Source organism: Acinonyx jubatus, chromosome A1 (assembly GCF_027475565.1).
Source record: "Acinonyx jubatus isolate Ajub_Pintada_27869175 chromosome A1, VMU_Ajub_asm_v1.0, whole genome shotgun sequence".
Classification (NCBI taxonomy): Eukaryota; Metazoa; Chordata; class Mammalia; order Carnivora; family Felidae; genus Acinonyx; species Acinonyx jubatus.
In genome coordinates this window covers 96,691,381-96,710,883 of record NC_069380.1, presented here as the reverse complement: position 1 = coordinate 96,710,883, position 19,503 = coordinate 96,691,381, and the positions used below count along the sequence as shown (strand labels likewise).

The window sequence follows — 19,503 nt, the reverse complement described above, 5'->3', positions numbered from 1 at the left end:
AATTTTTGTAGAAGATGCTCGAACTTTTTATTTCAATATTGGGTTTGAACAGGAAAAAAGCATTTATGCAAGTCACAAGCAGTAAAGGTGATTATAAGGATTAATATAAGGCCCAGATATCCAATCACTTTCTATTACTGAGTGATTCTAACATAGCTAAGACCCTAAGCAGAATTTTATCTCCATTTCACTGAAAGGGCAGGATGATGACAGAAAGACAGCCAATCCAGAGAAGAGGAGAAACATTTGGATAACATGAATGCTGTGGAGCCTCTCCTGGAAAGTGACCTCACCACCTGAAGGGTAAGAGTCTGCATCCTTCCGAAAGTCACAGTTCACTGCCTGGTCCCCTCTGCCATACATTCTCAGTCAGGAGCTGCGAAGATGTGGACCTTCGCTCGGCAACCTCAAACTTAATGGAGGAGACGTGACCATTTTGATCCCAAAGAAATGCTCCCCCCACCAGTAAGAAGTGACCTTTCCTGGCCTGTCCGAGGAATCATTCTGGAAGCCCTTGTTGGCACACACATCATTGGTCCTCCCCCTCCCTCACCACAGCCCTGATGTCTGCAGATGTCCACCAGGGGCCCTACAGGATCTCATCAGGGCTGTGCGCCACACGGATAAGACAGCTCCCATTCATCTATAACTGGACTAAGGTGTGCCACCTTTTTCAAGGTGATGGTTACGCAGACTCAGACAACCCAAATTCTGGGCCCAATCCCCTGCAGGCAGGGCTCATTTTCAGCCTCTTCTTGCAGAAAGTGCCCTCATAAGAATTATTAAATCTCCTTTTGCAAAGTCCAGTTACGTACAAACCACATGAGACGCGTTAAAATACATGCCCTTGATGTTCTGCTTGTTTTTACACCGGCTTCACAAACAGGCCTGCAGCCCTGCTCAGGTTAGCCAAGGAGAAGAAGGGTTGCTGAATGAACAGTCCAAGGGCAGCCACGTCAGCCTCGTAATTCAATTCAGAGTCACTGTAGCAGCTCCATCTTTGAACAGTGGCTCCCCCACCCCCATCCTCAGGAAACCTGGAAAAAAACTTGTTTAGCATTTAAATGCAATCCAGCAGTCACCTTGGGGAAGAACGTCCAGATTTAGCTCAAGAGTAAGTAACATGCAGCATATTTTAAAAGACTGTAGGGGCACCTGGGTGGCTCAGTCAGTTGAGCAACCGGGCTCTTGATTTCAGCTCAGGTCACGATCTCATGGGTTCATGGCTTTGAGCACTTAGTTGGGCTCTGTGCTGACAGCGCAGAGCCTGCTTGGAATTCTCTGTCTCTCTCTGCCCCTCCCTTGCTCACTCTCTATCTTTGTCTCAAAATAAATTAAAAAAAAAAAAAAAAGAAACTTGGGGCACCTGAGTGGCTCAGTCGGTTAGGCATCTGACTTCAGCTCAGGTCAGGATCTCGCAGTTTGTGAGTTCGAGCCCCACATCAAGCTCTGTGCTGACAGCTCAGAGCCTGGAGCCTGTTTCAGATTCTGTGTCTCCCTCTCTCTCTGACCCTCCCCCGTTCATGCTCTCTCTCTGTCTCAAAAATAAATAAATGTTAAAAAAAAATTAAAATAAAATAAAAAGAAACTTTAAAAGACTGTATGGGGACAAGGACGCCCCTCAGTCACCAGTATAATCTTGGGCAAAGTGCACTGCCCCATCCCCCCATGCCACAAGTGAAGCCAAAGGACAGCAGATTCTCTGGGACTTCCCTGTCACTTCCCATATATGCTCGGTCAGTCACCTCATCTTGATTTTGCTCTGCTTTTATTCAAAAGGGGATTAGTCCCTGTTCAGCCCCCAGAGAATAATGCTCCAGTACTCACGATGATTTACCTCCTGTGGAATGTGTTCACTCCTGGATGTTTAAGAAATATTCCAACAGGGGCACCTGGGTGGCTCAGTTGCTTGAGTGTCAGATGTGGGCTCAGATCATGATCTCCAGGTCCCTGAGTTGGAGCACCTTGTGGGGCTTGCTGCTGTCAGCACAGAGCCCGCTTAGGATCCTCTGTCCCCTCTCTCTCTGCCCCTCCTCTGCTCATGCTCTCTCTCTCTCTCTCAAAATAAATAAACATTTAAAAAAATTAAAAAATAAATATTCCAGGATGCTTTAGTCCTGCAACATGCTTAGAGGTCACACCAACAATCATTATAGACCACCTGATACAAAACAGCAATTAAGTTGGCAACCCTTGTCACTTAAAACCAAACTGCACTTACACACACGGTGTGGACCTTCTGCTCGTGCCCAGTAGTGGATCTTCCGCCTTCTGTGTCAAGATGGGAGACTTAACATACTGACTAGGATTCTGGGTGTTTTTCTATTCATCCGGGCATTATCAAATACGTATATGTATCACATGTGAACGGACTCGGCCCATGTGGAGCTTACTGGTATAATTTTGGCAATCTTGAACACAGATCTAAACAACTCAGCCTTTCAAGTGACCTTGATTTTAAGGAAGGTTTATTAACACTCTCTTAACTGAATTTTATCACAGGGCAGCAGAAAAATCTTTTTTTTTAAGTCTATTTATTTTTGAGAGAGAGCATGAGCAGGGGAGGGGAAGAGAGAGGGAGTGAGAGAGAGAGAGAGAGAGAGAGAGAGAGAGAGAATCCCAAGCAGGCTCCGTTTTGTCAACACATAGCTCCATGTGGGGCTCCAACTCATGAACTATGAGATCATGACCTGGGCCAAAATCAAGAGTTGGATGCTGAACCGACTGAGCCACCCAGACAGTCTGAAAATTCTCCTCTTAAATTATACTTCAACAAAGCTGTTTTACAAAAAAGAAAGAAAGCCTGGGCTTTGGGGCCTTTTGCTTACAGCTGTCCAGATGTATGCTAAGAACAACAAGGTCAGCAAGTTTTCAGACTCACAAAGGACAAGACCAGCAGAATCAAGAAGAGAAGAGAGACTTACTCAGGAAGTATCTGCTCATAGTCAACAATGCTGTACATTCTCTGCAGTGAAAAATACTAAGCATCTGTATAAATTAGTCATATACCTACAATTTCAGGACGCAAAAACCCCACATTATAAGGACATCTATTGTATTAAATAGGTTTTTTTGTTTTTAATGTGTATTTATTTTTGGGAAAGAAAGAGAGAGCACAAGCAGGGGAGGGGCAGAGAGAGAGAGAGGGAGACACCGATTCTGAAGCAGGCTCCGGGCTCCAAGCTGTCAGCAAAGCTCGAACCCACGGACCTCGAGATCATGACCCGAGCTGAAGTTGGACGCTTAGCCAACTAAGCCACCCAGGCGTCCCTAGTATTTTTTATTTCTAAACTGCTGACAGGAGACTGAACCTGTACACAGGACATTTTAAGGCAGAAAAGAAAAAGTTGTTTACTTAGTGTAAAAAGTGGCTTTCTGCTACTTGACTTTGAGGCTCTCCTCAACTCCTGCTGTATGATTGCATCTATACTCTTGAAAGTGTCTGGAAGACTGCCATGCTCTACGCATACAGCTGCCTTTCAGCCTCTCTCCTCACAAGTGTTGAAGATCTGAGTTCTTGGGCTCACCTGGTTGAGGGCACAGGCTTTGCATCCTTGTTATCCTTCCCAGACATTTCTGTATTTTACCTTCGAAAAAAGGGCTGAGGTTAAATGGGTCTCTCCCCACAGCCCTCTCCTCTTCCCACCCTGGCCCTGCTCTCTGTGCCTTAAGAAAATATTTATTTAGGAGGCACCTGAGTGGCTCAGTCGGTTGAGTGTCCAACTTTGGCTCAGGTCATGATCTCATGGTTCATAGGTTCAAGCCCCACATCGGGCTCACTGCTTTACCGTGGAGCCCGCTTTGGATCCTCTGTCACCCTCTCTCTCTGCCACTCCCTGCTTATGCTCTCTCTCTCTCAAAAATAAACTTAAAAACACATTTTTTTTTTATTTACCAGAAATGGAGAAGGGGGCTCTCCATTGATAGTGGAGGTCACTTATGTATCTTCTCAGGAGGAGAAAGAGCCTGATGCTTATGCATTGCTGGGTACTGGGATGAGGTTGGGGACTTCGGAGTGGGGCAAAGCACTGCTGTACATCAAGAAAAACTGCTGAGGGGCGCCTGGGTGGCTCAGACAATTAAACATGTGACTCGATAACAGCTCAGGTCATGATCTCACGGTTCGTGGGTTCGAGCCCCATGTAGGGCTCTTCACTGACCGCTCAGAGCCTGCTTGACATTCTCTTTCCCTCTGTCCCTCTGCCTCTCCCCCCTCAAAATAAATAAACTTTATTTAAAAAAAGAAAAGAAAAAAGGAAAACTGCTGGGATTCAGTGTGACCATGGAAGAGGGGGGAAGCTCCCTCCCAGGGCCCTGCCTGGGAGTTTAAAGTGTGCTATGGGTAAACCCTCTCATTCTCCTGCTGTGACACCTTCAGCAAATCCCACATCCTCACTAATGCTCTGAGCGTGAGTGGACAATTCTGAAGGGATGGAAAGAAGTTATGACATCTGAGGTGGACACACTGGGAGACAACAGCACATCTGGGATACACTTGTTACCTCAGCTTTCATTGTCTGTGTTACTTTTCTTCTAAGGAATCTTCCTTCCTTGCTAAAAAAGTGTTTAGCAGATGCCTAAATACACATACACTCAAAATCAGGCCTGAAAATATTATCTGAAGAAGGTATGATGCATGGTCTTTCTTTCATAATACTTAACGATAATGCCTTGCATTTACATAGATTTTATTGCAGGTTTATTCAATCATTTTGAAGGAGAGAGAGAGATAGAGAATGAGAATCCCAAGCAGGCTCCAATCCCAAGCTGGCTCTGCCAGCTCAGAGCCTGAGGAGGGGCTTGAACTCACAAACCATGAGATCATGACCTGAGCCAAATCCCAGGGTCAGACATGAAATTGACTGAGCCACCCAGGCGCCCCTATATAGATTTTATTTAAAAAAAAAAAAAAAGATTTTATTCAGACTTCTCAGTTAGCCCCCTTGGGTCATCATACCCATTTTACAGATATGTCATTAAAGAACTCTATACCTTGCTCAAGATTACAAAACTAAGTAGTCGTGTTCTTCGGACCTCAGTAAATGCAGTCTACGCTCCCTGTGTCCTCTCACTAGACTTTCCCATTCTATGAAACTACACATGTGAAATTCAAATCCTTTATTTTGCAGAATAACTCAAAGGCCGCTCTACTGGGAGACTTCCAGAGTTCAAACTGACCAGGATGCGAGCACAGACTGCTCAAATCGCTCCGTCTGAATGCTTAGACCACAGCCTCCCATGAAAGTTACTCCATTCCTGATGGTCAGTGCTTTAAATAAGCTATACGTTCAATAGCTTCTATTTATTCAGTTACATGAAACTACTACAATTAAAAAAATGTTTTTATTCATTTTTGAGAGATGGAGAGAGACAGAGTACAGTGGGGGACGGCAGAGAGAGGGAGACACAGAATCTGAAGCAGGCTCCAGGCTCTGAACTGTCAGCACAGAGTCTGACGTGGGGCTTGAACTGCTGACCTGAGCAGAAGTCAGATGCCTAACCGACTGAGCCACCCAGGCGCCCCTTTTTGTTTTTAAATAAAAGTTCGCTCAGGACCCTAACTAAACCTGCTGGCATGTGGGGCTGCTGGAGCAGGGAAAAGAATACCAGACTTGATACAGGAGAATGGCACCTGATGACCTTAAAGCTAGGAAGCACTGCCTCCTGTGCATTAGGATGTTTTTTCCTCTTCCTTGTCCTCTTACTTTCCTTCGAAGAATGGACAGGCCATTTAACCTCTCTGAGCCTCTGTTTCCACATCTGTAAAATGGGGTTAATGCCACTTATTTAACAGAGGAGAAACAATAGTGAAATGAGGCAAGAATTGGATGAAGCACTGAAAGTTCTAAAATCCCCCTTCGACCCTTTCCCGAATACTTTCACGAATGAGGCCAGGTTGTTTTAGGTTGCAGAACATGTATTTGGACGTCCTAAGTGCCGGCCCCACAGACATTCCAGACAGATATGGCAACTTGATGCACATAGTCCAGCGACAGAACATGAACATAAAAGGACTGGACTTCCTTCCCGTGCCCAGACTAATGGGGTCAACACTGGGATAACATGAGGGGGGTTCCTGAAGGGATGCACCAGGAAGAAGCAAGGCAGGACTGAGACTGAGCCTGGAAGTCACCGTGTCCCATCTGACCCACCAATGCCTGCCTTTCCTCCGGAAAAGCAGCAGGAGGAAAAAGTGATCCACAACCATAGTCCCAGAAACTCCGGTTAGGAGGGAACCTCAGAGCTCACTCCTCTAGTCCTCGACCCGGCTGGTGAAGCAATCTCTTACCCCCATCCCAGGCAGCAAGCATTCAACCAGGCTGTCCTTGCTGACCTCTATTCAGACTCCCTCCTCAAAGAGACAGCCTCCTCTCCTTTCTGACCCCTAGGGGTCTCCTCCTTATCATAAACTGAAATTCCAGAGCAGGGATTGTTACCTGACAGCCACGTGAAGCACTGACTTTACACCTTCCGGCAAGGATGTAATTTTGTTACGAGATGAACACAGATTTTTTAACTCGATTGTCTTTTTTAACAACCCAGGGGAGATCCCCCTCGTACCGGCCAGGGGGCTGCAGTTGAAGGCAAGGTCAGATGGTTACACAGCTTTCCAGTGCCTGCCACACATCTGTTGTTGGTTATGGTGAAGAATTCAGAAGCAGGAAGCTCTGGAGGACGTGGTGGCAGTGACCACGTCTTCTCTCCCCTGTGCGCTCACTCCAAGGCCGTACAAAACGATGCCAAGACAGGTTGGGTCAACAGGCCCTCCTTGCTGGCGCCTGAGCAGTTAAGAAGCTTTATTCCGGTTTCTGAATAAAATGTGAAATCCACACGGAAACGAAAGGAATGCTTCCTATGTGAAATCTGCACCGCAGACCCCTGCCCTGAGATCCATTTGAAAGTTGAATCCTCTCCAAGTTGGCATAATTTGATTTTTACATGGAGTTTCTGACCGGGGTAGAGTGGCTATTCAATCACTTTTGTGCCCACTGGTCACTATGTTAGAGACAGAAAACCCTGGAAGGCAGAGGTACAGGGCAGGACAGGCTTGCCAGGTGAATGTAGCCAAGGCTGAAACCCAACAGATCAACTCAGCAGGTGGTAAAAATACGAACCAAAGGAGAACTTATCCAAACAGCGTTTCAGTGGGGAAGGGGAGACTGTTTTGCAAGTAAGACTGAAAGGATCAGTTTTTCCATTTGAACAGGTCAGGTTACACAACTAAAGCCTTTCAGCTTCTCTTTAAAGAAGAAATATAGAAACATGTCTAATCATTATGATTCACCAAGTCGGAGACATCACCGAAACAAATGTATTTTCTGAGAAACTGCTAATACGAACAGGGTGCCTGCCTACCGAATAAAAAGTCTTATTAAGCCCATACATTTCCCAGCAGAAACAGAAGAGAGCTAAAACTTGTAACTTTCTTCATCTGCAATCTACTTCGCCGGAATTTTTACCACTGAATTCAGCCAAGTCCCATTATACGCCATTTTACCTTCTCGACTTCAACTACCTACAACCAGCCCAAAACAGAAAGAGAAAAAACATAACAATCCAAATATTGTATCCACTGCCATTCATTTAATGATTTTATGCTGCAGAGCAAGCCTGAGACAGAGCTGGGAATTGGTTGGTCCCCCCTGCCTCTTGTCTCTGTATGGCCTCCCCACACTGTGAGCCTCTCCTGCACGGATGGTGAATGTTGTATTTCAGGCTGTGTATTTTTTTCGTATACAAGTGCCTCCAAAGAGAAGCCACAATTTCATCTAGTCCCACAGAAACAGCAGCCCACTCCAATGGTAGAGGAAACACTTAGACAGTAAGTCTTATACTTACTGGAAAGTGATCTGCTATTCTCCAATCTGGTAATTTCCTAAGAGGTTTTCAAAAATAATATGACCCCAGACAGTTTTGACTTTACATATGACTCTCCCGTATTTAACCAAACTGGCACCTTAGATTCTCATGTGTTACAGTGGTGTGGTCAGAATTGTTGAAACAGACTCATACATTTTTTTAATGTTTAGTTTTGAGAAAGAGAGAGAGACAGAACGTGAGCCAGGAAAGAGCAGAGAGAGAGGGAGACACAGAATCCGAGCTGTCAGCATAGAGCCTGACATGGGTCTCAAACTCACGAACCGTGAGATCATGACTTGAGCCGAAGTCGGATGCTTAACTGACTAAGCCACCTAGGTGCCCTGAAACAGACTCATAGTTCTGGCCCTGAGGTCCCCAAATTGTGTGCTATGCTGCTGATGGCACTACAGCAAGCTCATGGGGCTGTTGCAGGATATTTTAAATTTTTGAGGAAAACAAAGCGTCATTCAACATCTCTCAGAAACTGTATGAACTACTTCAGGCAAATTTGCAGTGTAACATTAGACTGTGCTACATTTCTTTTAATGACATCATTTCTCTGAAAAGCTAAGTTGTTGGCGGTTGCTGTGATAAAAAGCAAGTATTATACGAAAAAGTACATAAGACAGGAAATGAGGGTAGTGGGATCCAATCTGATTTCAAGATTTGAGAAGCTGTGAGGTGGCCAGGGCTCAGTTTATTGCCTGACAGCCCCAAATTCACCCTTCATCACCTGCTCTGAGAAAATAAAGACAGGACTTTGAACACTTTTTTTCTTTTTTCTTTTTTTTTTTTTACATTTATTTATTTTTGAGAGAGAGAAGCAGACTGCAAGCAGGGGAGGGGCAGGGAGAGAAGGAGACACAGAGTCTGAAGCAGGCTCCAGGCTCTGAGCTGTCAGCACAGAGCCTGATGCGGGGCTCAAACCCACGAACTGTGAGATCATCACCTGAGCCGAAGTCAGACATTTAACCGAGTCACCCAGGCGCCCCATAAACACTTTTTTTCTTTTGCCAGATAATACAATTCTTAGCTTTCTCGGTAGGGTGCACTGCAGAGAATTTACGGGAAGAAAAACTTTTCCTTCCTGGTTCCAGTGTGCTTTTGTGAAAAGCCTCCCCACATAAACAGATTTCCTTCCTAGTGGGTAGATTTCCAGCAAGTTCTATCAGCACAACACTACAGGGACTTCTCTCCCATCCAAGGAGCCATGGCTAGCCAACCTCAAGGTGTGACATAGAAGATGGGGAAGCTCAAGGGTGGTGCTCTATCTTGAACCCATGGTAAGTGGTCACTCCTTATATTAGCTATTCCTCCATTTTTTACAATTGTCTTTAGTTGGTAGATAGCCTATCCTCATCAAACTTAATATTTCTTATACTGGCTCAGTTGGTTAAGCATCTGAATCTTGGTTTTGGCTCAGGATGTGATCTCATTGTTTCACTGAGTTCAAGCCCCACATCTGGCTCTGTGTGGGCAGCGTGGAGCCTGCTTGGGATTCTCTGTCTCCCTCTGTCTCTGCTCCTCCCCCACTTGCCCTCTGTCTCTCTCAAAATAAATAAACTTAAAATATATATATTATTTAAGTTGTTTTCTTTTTTATTATTGGTTTTAATTGCAGTAAAATACACATCACGTAAAATTTGCCATCTTCCTCATTCTTAAGCATATAGTTCAACTGTACAAAGTACAGTTACATCGTTGTGCAATCCTTACCATCATCCATCTACAGAACCCTTCATCTTGCAAAACCCAAAGTCTGTACCCATTAAACACTGACTTTCCATTCTCCTCCCCTCTCAGTCCCCAGCAACCACCATTCTACTTTCTGTCTCTGATCCCACTACTGTAGATGTTTCATACAAGTGAACTTACAGAGTATTTGTCTTTTTTTGTGATTGGCCTATTTTACTTGACATAATGTCCCAAAGGTGCACCCATGTTATAGCTTGTGTCAGAATATCCTTCCTTTTTTAAGACTGAATACTATTCCCTTATTACACATAGGAGCTGCCTATGTGTAAGGAGGAGCTGCCTACTATATTGGTAATTTGTATTTATTTATGCTAAGCTTTCCTGTTCAAATCATCATGTCTCCCAACTGGGTCTTGTCTGAACCATGCAAGGCCCAACAGGTATACACATTCCATTAGTAACTAATGAAGAATGAAAGAAAAACATTATTTTTAAAAAATGTTTATTTATTTTCAAAGAGGGAGGGTGGGGGGGGGAGGGGCAGATTGAGAGAGAGAGACAGAGAGAATCCCAAGCAGGCTCCAAACTCAGTGTGGAGCCCAATGCAGGGCTCGATCTCATGACCATGAGAGCATGGCCTGAGCCAAAATCAAGAGTTGGATGCTCAATAGACTGAGCCACCCAGGCACTGCCAAAACATTATTTTTTATCTTTCGACTTATACATATTCTATCTTCCACATAGCTACAAAATTATTAGCACAGAAATATGCATTAAGTTATTAGACTTAAGCACTTAAGAAATGAAATGGTTAGGTGTTCCTTGTGTCCAAGAAAATGATGTGAAAAAACTAGAGGCACTAAGAGTGAAGCATGTTGGGAAACTTTGCTCCAGCCCACATGTTTGCAGCTGCCATGAGGGCTTGTCTGCGTGGATGGCTCCTTAGGCTCACCCTGTCCAGGAGCATCCGTCCATCTGAAGGCAAAGACAGACCCCACCAACAACCCCCACCACCATCACACACACACACACACACACACCATCTTGATCTTCTTCATGATATTAAATTATTTCTCACTTAGACAATGGTGGCTAGAATCCTATGATGGCCTCTGACTTAGGCTGCTCTGTCTCCCTTTATTTCTAATCTCACTAAGTCCCATCATCAGAACGTTTCCTGAATAGGCCTTTTTTCCCTCCATTCCTACAGTGGTGGGTCCAACTATCATGTCCAGCTAGTATAATCGAACAGATTTCAAGCTGATTTCCCTTAAATGAGACCAGGCATAGAAACTTCAAATGTCCAGAGGTTGGAAATACAACAACCTCTACCTGCCACAAGTACCTGGCCACCTCAGCCCCCCACACCCACATGGAGACACAGAGATAAGCAGGCTGTAGGCGAAGGCACCCGGGATGCCAGCTGAACACCCACCTCTCTCTTCCAAAGCAAGCAAAGGCAGTGAAGTACGGCTGAATGACAGCACTGGGGCCGAACCACGAATGTGCACCCCCTGCTTCCCCCCAAGCAGATATGAATGACTTGAGAAGGACTCATTCAGAAACTCTGACACTTGTTTTCACTAACTGGAAATTACTGGAAACAACTATTACAGCGAACCATGACACTTTGTGCAACCACAAGCCACCTTGTGGGAGCAGCTGCTCTCTGCTATGTTACATCCCTTTTTTTTTTTTAAACCCGTCCCCAAACCCTGCTCTGGTCTCAGTTCCTCCATAAAGCCTACTGAAGTTTACCGTGAACTTATGCTTCCAGAGTGAACTTCTATTATAAAGTGGATAATCTTTTTTTTCAATGTTTGTTTGTTTGTTTGTTTGTTTGTTTTTGAGGGAGAGAAAGTGAGAGTAAGCAGGGGGAGGGGCGGAGAGAAAGAGAGGGGACAAAAGATTCAAAGCTGGCTCTGCACTGACAGTAGAGAGCCTGACTCAAGGTTTGAACTCATGAACCTCGAGATCATGACTGAGCCGAAACCGGATGCTTAACTGACTGAGCCACCCAGGCGCCCCTAAAGTTGATAATCTTGATGTTAGTTGTCTTCTGAGCCAGATTTGTAAGCTATTTAAAACACAAGATTATACCTCGAGGGTTTTTTCCCCCCTCCTTTCCAGAGAGCAGAACACAGACGCTTGGAAGGCACGATATCACTAATAATCATTTAATCATTTCATAATATTGAATTATGACAACATGTAAGGACAATTTTAATTTCCCCTTGCCTCAGAGGTACATCATGAGGAAATGTGTACATAAATATCTGTTATCTTCAAAGAAAGAAACAAGAAAAGAAAATTTGCATTACATCTGAAGAGCCGGTGCCGGGAATTTGAAACGATCCATAAATCTATCAGGTTTACAAAAAAGGCCATCAGATAAAGAGCCAAGGGGAAAATAACTCTGACAGCTGCAAACCTTCTGTTTTACAACATGCAGAGAATGGACGCACTTCCTTTTAACATCCCCATAAACAGCATGAGGAGCAGAGGCAAACACCCCCAGTAGAAGCCACTGGAGTTTAGGCTGCAAATAATGGGTCGTGCTGGTCTTCGCAGAGGCAGCCTTCCTTACCAGTCACCTATCAAGCCCAATGTGTTTGTCCTAGGAACCATTAATAAGATGGATTGGACACAATTCCATTTCAGTTGGTGGGATTTCCAGGGCCAGAGAGGTACCAGCAGCAGCTGCCCACTTTCAAAGAGAGGCAACCTGGCCAGCCTCAGAATGGGAGTTTTGTTTCCTTTAGGTTAAGAACTAACATCCGGCACTGGGCCCCCTGAATGTATATACTAATAAATCCCAGATGGGAATCCCAGGCACCTCTCTACTCAACGCATGAACTTCTCTTGGGCAATAGACGTTCTATTAAGCCAGTCTCTCAGGAACGAAGCACGCTTCCTCTCAGAGGCTGTTTGCGTTTATAATATGCTGTTCTAAAGCCAGTCTGGGATCCACTGTTGCACAATATGTACTTAATTTTGCCATCTGTTTTCTTAAGGGATGAGACTGACCTGTGAAATGAAAAGTCAGAACCTTGGGTGTCCCGAATATCCTGTTATCTGGACCAGAGGAAGGAAACAATATTCCACTTGGCCATCGCCCCAATTCTGAACAAGGCAGCCCAGTTTAGAACCAAATGATATACATGTTTAAATTCTGCTGTCTTAATATTATCGAGTTTGGGGGCACCTGGGTGGCACAGTTGGTTATGCGTCGGACTCTTGACCTTGGCTCAGGTCATGATCTCACAGTTCATGAGTTGGAACCCTGCATCAGGCTCTGTGCTGATGGCTTTGAACCTGCTCAGGATTCTGTCTCTCCATTTCTCTCCCCTCCCCTGCTTGTGCTCTCTTTCTCTCTCTCTCAATAAATATATAAACTGAAAAAAAATTTGTGTCTCAGTTACCAAGTATAATTTGTCAGGCACCTGCTACAGGCTAAGTATTATGTACTTAGGCACATTGCAGAACATATCTCAGTCTTACCACACCTCAGCAACACGGTGTTTTCTAGTTCTTGAAATGTTTTTGCATACATGGCCGCTGACCCTCAGAACAATCCTATAAGGAAGGAATCTTGGGTATTACTGGTTCCATCTGCTTCTGACAAGGATACAGCTGCTCAGAGAAATGAAGTGGCTGGACCAAGGTCACTTAGCTAGGACTGAGCATGAACTGAGACTAGAATGTGGGTCCTCTGCCCTCATTCTATGCTACTTTTTCTATGCTATAGTGTCTCTGACTGAGCAGAGCACCCACAATTTTATCATAACACAAGCATACCATATGCTGCAACAGAAGAGGGGGCCAGAGCAGAAAGAGGGGACAGACGGCAAAGCTGACTGGGAGGCTCTGAGCCCGGGTCACTTGGCGGAAGAGGGAGTCGGACAATAGAAGAGGGGGAGTCCAGAGAGGAAGAGGCATGGCAAGGGGGAAGGGGAGGAGTTCCATTTCACGACTCTGAACCTGAGGTCTGAGCAGGGCAACCAATGTGGGGATATGCTTGTGTGTTTTCTGTCAAGTCAGTTTTCCATGTGACCAGGGCTCTTCCGGGAAGTGCTTCTGCTTCGAAAAAGCCAGAGATTTTGATGAAGATATTTCTAAAACAGACTGCATAGAATATCTCCTCTGCACTAAAAGGCTATAGAACAGTACTATTATATTATTATTGTGGGCTTTTTTTTTTTTTACAAAGCAGACTGATCCCACAATTCTGTAATAGAGATATGAACCTACTTTTTTGCTCACTAAATCCTGCCTAATAAAGTTGTCCTTTTTCATCGTCCTTCCACCCACAGCAACGGTTCCCATCCAGTTTCAAGGCACACAAGAAGATGCATGTGATCAAGATTTCACATCGTTCCTAAAGGCTGTAGAAAGCCCTTTGCAACATAGACATCTACAGAGCAGACGTAATGCTGCCAACATAGCAGAGTCATGTTTTCAGAGGTAAGAGGAGGGAAGTTGGGTCCTAAAATCAGTAAGGCACAATTGCATAGAGTTAAAGTTATCTGGAAAATTCCTTAAATGGTCCTGAAAGTGCAGTACTGCCTACTTATCAGTAGTATCATACTTATCAGCTCCCCGAACCATTAGTTTATGTTTCTCTCCGAACAGATATTCAAGATTCCCCCCCACCCCACCCCATGGTCATGATAAAATCATTACCGCCCATTTGCCTGGATCCCTAAGCAATGTGTCCTCTTCTGTTAGGGGTCAGAACCCTCAAAACTCATCTGCTCCCTTGGTGTCATCAACAGGTAGCCATCATGTGTTCAATATGAGCAATACAGAGTTACTGCCTGGTCATGAAGCAGCTGCATATAAATGGTCAGGATTTCCTGACACCTGTCTTCTTCCTCAGAGTCAGATGTCACTTTTATGGACAGCCTCTAACAATCCCTCTGCATCTACTACGTGGAGGTCCAAGGGACCAGGAGAGAACCAAAGGTTGATGGAGGAAACCAGGGTTCACTGCCTGCTTTGGAGGAAGCCACAGATGGCAGTGTTCAGACGTTGTCTTCATTTATACAGTTCTTCCATCTGCAAACATTCACTGAACATTTACAAGGCAAATGGCGTAAATAAAACAGCCATGGTGCCTATCCTCACAGAGCCTACAGTAAGGGGAGGGGGAAGGCACTAATTAAAATATAGTATAAATGCAAAAGCAGGAAAGTATGGGGTGCTACGAAAAGCTCGTAGGACAAGTACATAAATCAGTCCTGGAGGAGGAAGTCAATCAAGGAAGGCTTTCTGAAAGAAGTGATGCCTGAGGTAAAACTTGGGGGTCAAGGTATCAGTCAAGGACTGGGAAGTGAGCAAGAAAAGAAGGAAGAATGGTTCCTGGTGATGTTACGTGAGTAGAGACAGAAGCCAAATTGTAAGGGGTTCAGGAATAAATTGCTGTTAAGAAGTAGAGGAAGAATTGGGGACTATTCCTCTATGAAGTCTCACTAAAAGGAATAAGTTGAGACAGTACTCTGGGGAGAAAGCACTATCAAAAGAGCAGTTAAAGAAAATTTTTTTAACGTTTATTCATTTTTGAGAGACAGAAAGAGAGTGCGAGACGGGCAAGGGGCAGAGAGAGAGGGAGACACAGAATCCGAAGCAGGCTCCAGGCGCGGAGCTGGAACTCGTGAACCGCGAGATCATGACCTGAGCCAAAGTCAGACGCTTAACTGACTGAGCCACCCAGGCGCCCCAAAAGAGCACAATTTTAGCACAGTGTTCACTGAGTGGCTTTGCTGAAGGAATATTTAAATCCCTATATCTCTCCCACTGGCCAGACACAGGGAAGCTGGGTACCAGCCATCCCTTACAAAAACACATTTGCAGGAATTTTCACGGGCACTGACAGGAGTTTGAATGATGTAAATAAAGAAGGATAAAGTTGAACACCCACCTCCATGCTCAGTGGCTGGTGCTGGTCCAGCAGATCTTAGCCGAAGTGAGGCTGTAGGAGGTGTTATCTCTGGGGTGCCTGGGAGGCTCCCCAGCCCCAAATTATCCAGTTAACAACAAACGGTCTCATTAGAGAGAAGCAGACGTTTGGCTAAAATTTGTCCTATTTGCTGTTGTAATGTCAGGTTCTTTGAAAAACACAAGTGTCTCTTAAGGCCGGTGGATGACTCACAACTAAGCCTAAATGAATTCACTGGTTTCTTTGTTCCTTCACGGTGGGGATGGGGAAGCAGTGGGGGGAAGCAGGGAGACAGAAATGAAGAGTGTGGGGAGGCCTGGAAGGGGAGGGAAAGAGTGAACACGAGCTTGTTCCGTTCCAGAAACCACTCTGGTCCCTAAACCCAAGCCAGCTTAACTCAGAGAAAAGGCAAAGAGGAATGAATATATGGAGCAGACATCTTGCAACGCAAGAGTGTGAGTTTCAAATGCTTGCCGGGCCCTTATTTTTAGTGACGCAAAGCGTTCTAATGATGTAAAATACTCAGAGCTGTTTGAACGAGTTGCTTCTCTAAGTTGATTCAGCCTCCAAAGGCCCTGCACCAAAGGACTGATATTCATGAGGACGTGATTTCTTTTGAAGTATTTCCAATTTGTGAGTAAAAGTTAGGGTGGCCCACTTATCCCAGTGATAGTCTCATAACTAAGGGAAAGAGCTAAAATCTACTTAACCAAATTACAAAGGGCTGATATCCAGAAAATGTGACCTCTCTGAAGCTGAGCAAACATGTCAATGACAGCTGAAGTTAGTGGATTCATAGCCCAAGAATCACAAACTGGTAGCCTTAGGATTAGATCCAGCCCCACAGGGTTTTCTTGGACCAGATAAGGTTCATTTTGCATCTGAACTTCAAGGCCTTGAGACAAGACCCGTTCTCTCCAAGATGGCCCCAGGTCTCATGACTTCCAATTGTTCACAGAAAGCTGTATTTCCACGTTCATATTTCTTACCTGGTTCTTGTAGACATTTGAGTTTGGGACCACTGGTTCACACAGACTGATATCAAAACTAACCAAACAGCCTCTGTCCTATCAAGGTAGAGCTCCAGACTTCACCATTTCAGGGTAATTGAGCAAAAGAGCCCTAAAAACCGATAAACCACAACAGTGTGCAATACCACTTGTAATCAGACTCTTAACAAAACAGGAGGCCAAAAACACCGTGGGGCTCACCAGTCCCAAGATAAGCCATGTGACCATGGATCTGAAACCACTTTTTAACAGAAGTATCTGTCAGCAGTAACTGTCTGATATTGCCTCGTCTAATCTGCTCCTACAAAACCCCTGACGTCTAGATTGACACAACACGAGCCTGGCAGCCAGTATCCAAGGCTGGCTTGGCAAAGGAAACAAGCCATCTATTCAGTGAGCTGTGGCCATGCTATAGTATCTGTGGTATCCAACTACCAACACCAAGTTTGGCTCCAACTACCAACACCCAGTGAATTCATTTAGGCTTAGTTGTGAGTCATCCACCGGCCGTAAGAGACACTTGTGTTTTTCAAAGAACCTGACAGTACAACAGGTTTGCACCCAGCCTTCAGTCAGTCGAGCTTCTTGGTAGCTATTTAAGACATCTGTCAGACTTGGGGTGCCTGGGTGGCTCAGTCGGTTAAACATCCAACTCTTAATTTTGGCTCAGGTCATGATCTCATGGTCGTGGGATTGAGCCCCGCATCAGGCTCTGTGCTGAACATGGAACCTGCTTAAGATTCTTGTTCTCCCTCTGCCCCTGACCTGACCTGCTTGTACCACACTAATTCTCTCTCTCTCTCAAAAATAAAATAGATAAAATAACCAAATATGGCAGTTAAGCTCCTATCTTTAAAATGTAAAGGTATTCTTTACAGGAAAATATGGCCTTATTGCAGTGTTTTAAAAGAAAAATTATACTGGACTTCAATTATTACAGGGACACATAATTACCATAGATTGAAGGCCTGCCTGTAATTAATTTTCTCTAGTTCTTACTCTCAGTGTTCAAGGCTTACCAGACCAGGTCTATGATACCTTGGGGATGCTTTATCGTCCTCTGAGAATTTCCCTGTCTGATCTGCAGGGCTGTTGTGCTTCATAGAGAGTATGTCCCAGGTCTCCCTGATAGCACCTATGTCCTTGTCATGGGCTCAGGGGGCGCTGATAATCCAATATGCCGGGCTCCATTCACTGTATTATACCATAGCCAGTCACCAAGTAAGAAACAACAGGGAGGAAATAAAACCACCCTGAAAGGAAGTCTGTTTAGTAGACACTGTGGCCCATTGGCATCACTTTCATCCCCACAGGCTGCTGTCTGAAGGAGAAAATGACCCCAGCCCCACCTCTCATGTTCAGCCCTGACCATTTTAACTCTGCCCCGGTAATCCTATCCCCCTTGCCATAGAGTGACTGGTTTAGGCAACACAAACCTAAGCCACTCAACACCACATTCTACAGCCAATAAACTGGCTTACGATTAGACAAGGACACATGAGAAATTTGCTGGGGGCTTCTGGAAAAGGCCACTTGTTCCTCTGTTAGAGCTGCCAGAGCCAATTCTGTCTCTCCTCCTGGATGGTGTGCTGTATGCACAAAGTTAGAATTGCTACAGACATTTAACCATCATGAGAGGAGCTGGCTGAGGATGAAACTCACCACAGAAGGCAAATTGGAAAGGAAATGAGTTCTTGACATCACTGAGCGGCTAAACCAAATCTTGTTCCAGTTATGTAAGCTAATAAAAAATTCTGTTTTGTCTGAGCCAATCTAAACTGGGGTTTCTCTCTCTTGTACAATAAGAGCCATCACTGATAGAATATTCTGGAAGGCAAATGAGGAGCATGCTTGAGGACTTCTAAATTGCCTCTGGCTTTAACACATGTCCAGCCCCTAAAGGACAGTGGGTAAAGCAGCCCCAGAATAACAGGTATAACCTGAATAACAGGTAACCATCACTTCCTCCCCCATTTCCTCAAGTTGGCTGCCTAACAAAGGCCAGGGGACAGCCTGGAACCCTCTCTCTCCGGCAGAGCCAAGTCTCGCCTGTCTGATGGCAGTGGTGGCCAAGTGCAGAGGCCCAAGGTGGGGGATGCTGAGAAACCTCAGTGACATACACAGGGAAGAGGGTCAGAGAGGCAGGACCTGGGTCCTTGAGGTTCCCACCTCCACTCCCAGTATGGCGCTGCCCCACCATCCCTGATGGGGCCTCCTGATGAACCCGATATGGGAACATCCTTGCCACAAGGGATGGCTGCCTTTCTGAAGGGCAAAAAGAGAAAGATTTGCACGGTAGGAAAAGGAAAAAGCACCCCCAGGAGTACCCACTCTCCTAAAGATCCCAAACCAAAAGACCCCAGGGAACCGTGCTCTCAGGCTCCAGGGAGAAACAAAGAACTTAACTACTGATCCTAATAGTTGGAGGTAGTGGGATTTCAGAGCTCATTTAAAAATAACATAGGCTGGGGTGCCTAGGTGGCTCATTTGGTTGAGCACCCAACTTTGGCTCAGGTCATGATCTCATGGTTCATGAGTCTGAGCCCCCCGTGGGGGCTCTGTGCTGAGAGCCTGGAGCTGGCTTCGGACCTTCTGTCTCCCTCTCTCTTTGCCCCTCCCCCAGAGCTTGTGCTTTCTCTCTCTCTCTCTCTCTCTCTCTCTCTCTCTCTCTCTCTCAAAAATAAACATGAAAAAAGAAAAGAAAAAGAAAAAGAACATAGGCAAATGAACATATGGAAAGTACCTCTGTTGGCAGAAAGAAACTAAGGAAGGAAGGGAGGAGAGGGAAGGAGGAAATGAGAGGAAGTATTATTCAAAGGGGTGACTGGATGGCTCAGTGGGTTAAGCTTCAGACTCCTGGTTTCAGCTCAGGAATCTTACAATTGGTGAGTTCAAGCCCCTCATTGGGCTCTGTGCCGACAGCATGGAGCCTGCCTAGGATTCTCTCTCTCTCTCTCTCTCTCTCTCTCTCTCTCTCTCTCTTTCTCTGCCCTTCCTCCC

The 19,503-nt window shown here is 45.2% G+C and overlaps 1 protein-coding gene across 3 annotated transcripts in view; it reads right to left on the bottom strand.

Moving 5' to 3' along the window:
* Positions 1 to 19,503, bottom strand: part of TNFAIP8 (TNF alpha induced protein 8) — a 130,727-nt gene that overhangs the window by 39,041 nt on the left and 72,183 nt on the right. The window lies entirely within an intron of this gene.